Raw genomic sequence first — 4449 nt, forward strand, 5'->3', positions numbered from 1 at the left:
GGAAGGTGAGCATCATAGAATGCCAATTTAATAGAAGAAAGTATTCTTGCGTTGAGTGGAGGCCCAATGTCCTGAAGGGAAAAATTCTTGTGATAGTATCCAGAATTCACCCCCCCTTTCATTTGCACACAACAACAGGCTCAACTCCCACAGACAAACAGGGTGACATACACACACATGCACCAGGCATGCATGTATACACACGTGTACAAGCATAAACATGCACATCACACATCTTCTCAGCATGTGCACTCATGGAAGTACACTCAGCTCCAAGGGTCCATGTACAACTTATGCTCTCTGCTCCTCTCCATTCTCAGACCCATTCGGAAACGAGGCTACCCCAGCCCTCAAGTTCAGATCCCATCCACCCTATCCGTAGTTCCTGCATGCCTCTCTGATACTTCCTGGACTTCTATCTACACTGTGAGCTTAAGTCACTGGGAGCTGCTATGGGATAAGCCACCCAAAGGTGCTCAGTAGGGACATGGCTCCACTACAGGCATCTCCCAGGCACGTTTTCAGAAGCAGAGAACAAACTGTGAAGCCTGAAGGCCTTGAAGGCCTGTGCAGACGAAGCTGCAGGGACAAAGTGATAATTGCCCCGGCCATGTCCAGTATACATCCAACTCCAGGACCCCTCTGGCTGTGCCTACTGTAAGGAACGCAACACCTATTCCAGAGAACCCTCTAGTTATAGGCAGTTCCCCATGGAGCCCACCTATTCAACCCTAGGCACTACTCAAGCTCCAAGCCCCAGACCAGTGCTACCAGCCACTGGCAGTGAGGGCACACAGCCTGGGCTGGAAGGAGCTGGTGGAAAGGGAGGAGAAGAGAGCAGGGGCTCACAGTGCCCTGTTCTCTGAAGACTGTCTCACACGACAGTGTTGCCTCCACCTCCCTCCAAGAGACCCACCACACCACAGAGACCACTCTTCCCCCATCGTCTGAGGCTGTCCCATGTTTATCTAACTGCCTATCAGACGCAGGTCTTAAGTACCTGTACCTATGATGCAGTGACATACCACCAAGGAGGGTCCTGTCATCCTCACACCCAGGCCTCCCCAGAAGAGTTCTTTGGCTTGCTCTTCATGGAGAGTTCCTGCTGGGCACAGAGTAAAATGATATAGATAGCCCATTTATGACCACTGCAGGGCAGGGAGAACCATCTTTAAAATACTGAAAAATCTTGTTACTAAAGGAAGACAAAGGAAAGTGTACCAGTGGCTAAGCTTACTGAATTCTCTGTTGGTGCCAGGCCCTGTGCCAAGCACTCGACATGCCTGATTTCATTTAATCTTTAAAACCACCAAGGTATACTACCCACACTCCACACAATACCTCCATTAGTACTATGACCTGTACCTCACAGTAAATATTTCCAATACTATTAGTTCCTGCACCTCACACGACGAAGCAACTCCATTATTATTAATTAGTACCGGCACCTCATATGAGATACCTCCATTGCTTAGTACCTGCACTTCATACAAGGAACCTCCATTACTACTAATACCTGCACCTCACATGCGGTACCTCTACTACTATTACTGCCTGCACCTCATGCCAAGACACCTCCATTACTACCCACACCTCATGCATGGTAGCACCATTCCTTATTAATCACAGCCTACAGATGAGACCAATGAAGCTTCCCCAATGCCACATAGCTTAACAAGATGTCAAATGGAAATCCAGCCCAGGTCAGCTGGTTTCCCAGGCCCAGTCAAACCCAAACCATCAGGGCAGTGTCCCCAAGACCATCCTATATTTGAATTCATCTCCTAGTTCAGAGAAAACTTATAGGACAAAAAAGGATCAGTACAGATAGCAATTCCTTAAGGAGGAATGAATACTAGCCCATACACCAGTCCCCACCGTTCAATGGCTCAGCACACATCCCTTTTGTAAAAGGCGATGACCTATCTCTGTTGACCAAGTCCTTGTTTCTGAGCCCCTAGGGCCAATTTACAAGCCAAGGAAAGGGACTTATCTGGTCTGCATCATAAACCAGGACCAACTTTCTTCATTCTGACAAAGACACATACATTCTAACCACACTTCATTCAGTAACTGAGTCTCCCAGAACACATGAAGGCTACCTACCCCTTTTCTCTTACTCAATATTGAGCACGTAGACAGCAAGCAACAAAGCAGACCAAAACCAAAGGAGAGGAGAGCCAGGACCCACAGATGCCAGGAGAGACTCAACCAGGGCATTTCTGGTGCCACGACTCTGTCACCAACATCAGGACTTAGATAAGGTCTTGATTATCACTAGCCAGATGCCACTCATTGACCTAAGCCATGTTTTTCAAGGTGCCAAATTACAGGATGTTGTTCCTTCCATGGAGCCCTCCTCACTCTCAAAACCAATTTCCCAGTGGTACACCCATGTGTCTTCTCCCCAATCCACCAAGTCAAGACATTTGAACAATGCATGAAACAAAGAAGCCTTCCAAAGCCAGAAAACAGCAGCTGTTGGAATAATTCATTTGTGATATTTCAAAAAAGTGTCTTAATGGTTCTGGTACTTTGGGGGGAAAGTTTCCGAAACACCTAGCCAAAAAATCCTCAGAATCTAGAAAATGCAGGTTACCACCCAGCTCCCAGGGCCTGCCTTGGCCACTCAAACACCTGGGAAGCTCTTTCTCAGGCAAAGTTAAGATCTGTGTCCATTCATCTGTTGCTTGTTCACCCTTGGGAACAGGGAAGTACAAACATCCTATGTGTGCAAGATGGTCTCCCAGCTATTTTATTTCAGTAATAAAATGCCTTTTCATGGATTTTATGTAAGACCACCACCAAGTTGAAAACAGGTGTGCACAAAAGGTCAAGCCAAGCTCTGCTCTTCTTGCAGTCATCCATGGCCAGAGTCACAGATGTGGCCTCCACACAGATGATGTATGGGACCGGGTTCCAAAGGTGGATGACATAGACCCTCCAATGCAACACTCTGTAGCCATAGGCTATCGTCAGGCAGCTGTTGTGATCCCAGACCACCATCTCCTGGGCACCCTCTGCAGACCTCTCCTGCAGACCCCTCCTGAGGGTAGAACAGAAACGGGCCCTTTTACCCATTATTGGACCCTCAAGTCCATGGCACAGGTCCAGCAGAAAAGGGATCCCAACAGCTGCTGGCTGAATTACATGCTCATTCCCTGGAACTCAGTTAATCCAACCCAATTTTCCCTTATGGTGTCCCTGGCACCTGTCCCTGCTTCTTACTCTTCACTAGGCAAGCTCAGGGCAGTTAGCTCTCACACCCAGCTGTTACCCACAAGCCTTTGTCCTGGCCACCTCCCTGACAATTCCAAGTTCACACTCTGTCTAGAATTCTCAGGGATCCCCCTTTTAGGATGAGGCGTAAAGGGTTTCCTGCTTCAGTTTTCCAGTAATCAGCTGAACCTACATTTCCAAGCATATTTACCACTATACCCACCACTGCCATAGAGCCAATTCAATTCTGACCATCTAGAACAGAGCGGAACCGCTCCTTTGGGTTTCTGAGGCAATAAATCTTTACAGAAAACCTAATCTTTCTCCCACCAGCTGCTGGTGAATTCGAACTCTTGACCTTGAGGTTACAATCTACTGTGCAACCCATTATGCCACCAGGGATCTTTCTCACTATGATTTCACCTAAATCCTGAAGTCCTAGTGTATGCTCTGCTCACTGCGTCCTCTGGGCCCCAAACCTCCACAGACATTAGAAACATCAAAGACTGAAGAAAACCATCTCTCTGTAGCACAGCAATGAGAGTAGCCCAAGTTTCCCCACATTATCCATCAAATAAAAAGTGGATCTGCACAGAGCTCAGGAATAAAATGAGACTACTCAGAGCCCAAGGTCACTGGGATCCTCCACACCATCACCCAATGGCCTGCTGGTTCTTATGTCCACGCTATGTATTGCCTTGGTGACCTCATTGGTGTGGGGTAAAGCTATACATTATTAGGCTCTTGAATGTGACAAGACTGTTAAAAGACAACTTTAGAAAGGTAGCCAGCAATGGTCCACAGACTGCCTAAGAGCCAAGTTTCCCTTATTTTTTTAAGTCTCTTCCTTCCATAATAAACCAGGCAGCACAACAGACAATGTCACAGGAGATGGGTATGGCTTGGGCTGCTCACCTTGAGATCCTTTCTGTGGTGGCACCTGCCCAGCCACCTTGGCTGCCTTTTTTTTAAAAAAAAAAAAACAACACATTTTATTAGGGGCTCATACAACTGTTATGCAATCCATACACCCATCAATTGTGTAAAGCGCATTTGTATATCATTCTCAAAACATTTTCTCTCCACTTAAACCCCTGGCATTAGGTCCTCATTTTTCCCCTCCCTCCCCGCTCCCCCCACCCTCATGAGCCCTTGATAGTTTATAAATTGGTATTTTGTCATATCTTGCCCTGTCCGACGTCTCCCTTCACCCACTTTTCGGTTGTCTGT

At 47.2% G+C, this 4449-nt stretch overlaps 1 protein-coding gene across 1 annotated transcript in view; it reads right to left on the minus strand.

The window, feature by feature from the left end:
- The window catches only part of GATAD2A (GATA zinc finger domain containing 2A), a 59903-nt gene extending 55721 nt beyond the window's left edge, over positions 1-4182 (minus strand). Inside the window, exon 1 of the mRNA XM_004705235.2 lies at positions 4135-4182. The gene's annotated coding sequence lies outside the window, so the exon portion shown is untranslated. The remainder of the gene's footprint in view (positions 1-4134) is intronic.
- Positions 4183-4449: the final 267 nt, after the last annotated feature.

The sequence above is a fragment of the Echinops telfairi genome, unplaced genomic scaffold (assembly GCF_000313985.2).
Source record: "Echinops telfairi isolate 266 unplaced genomic scaffold, ASM31398v2 ScPeMD7_7457;HRSCAF=8495, whole genome shotgun sequence".
NCBI classification, from domain to species: Eukaryota; Metazoa; Chordata; class Mammalia; order Afrosoricida; family Tenrecidae; genus Echinops; species Echinops telfairi.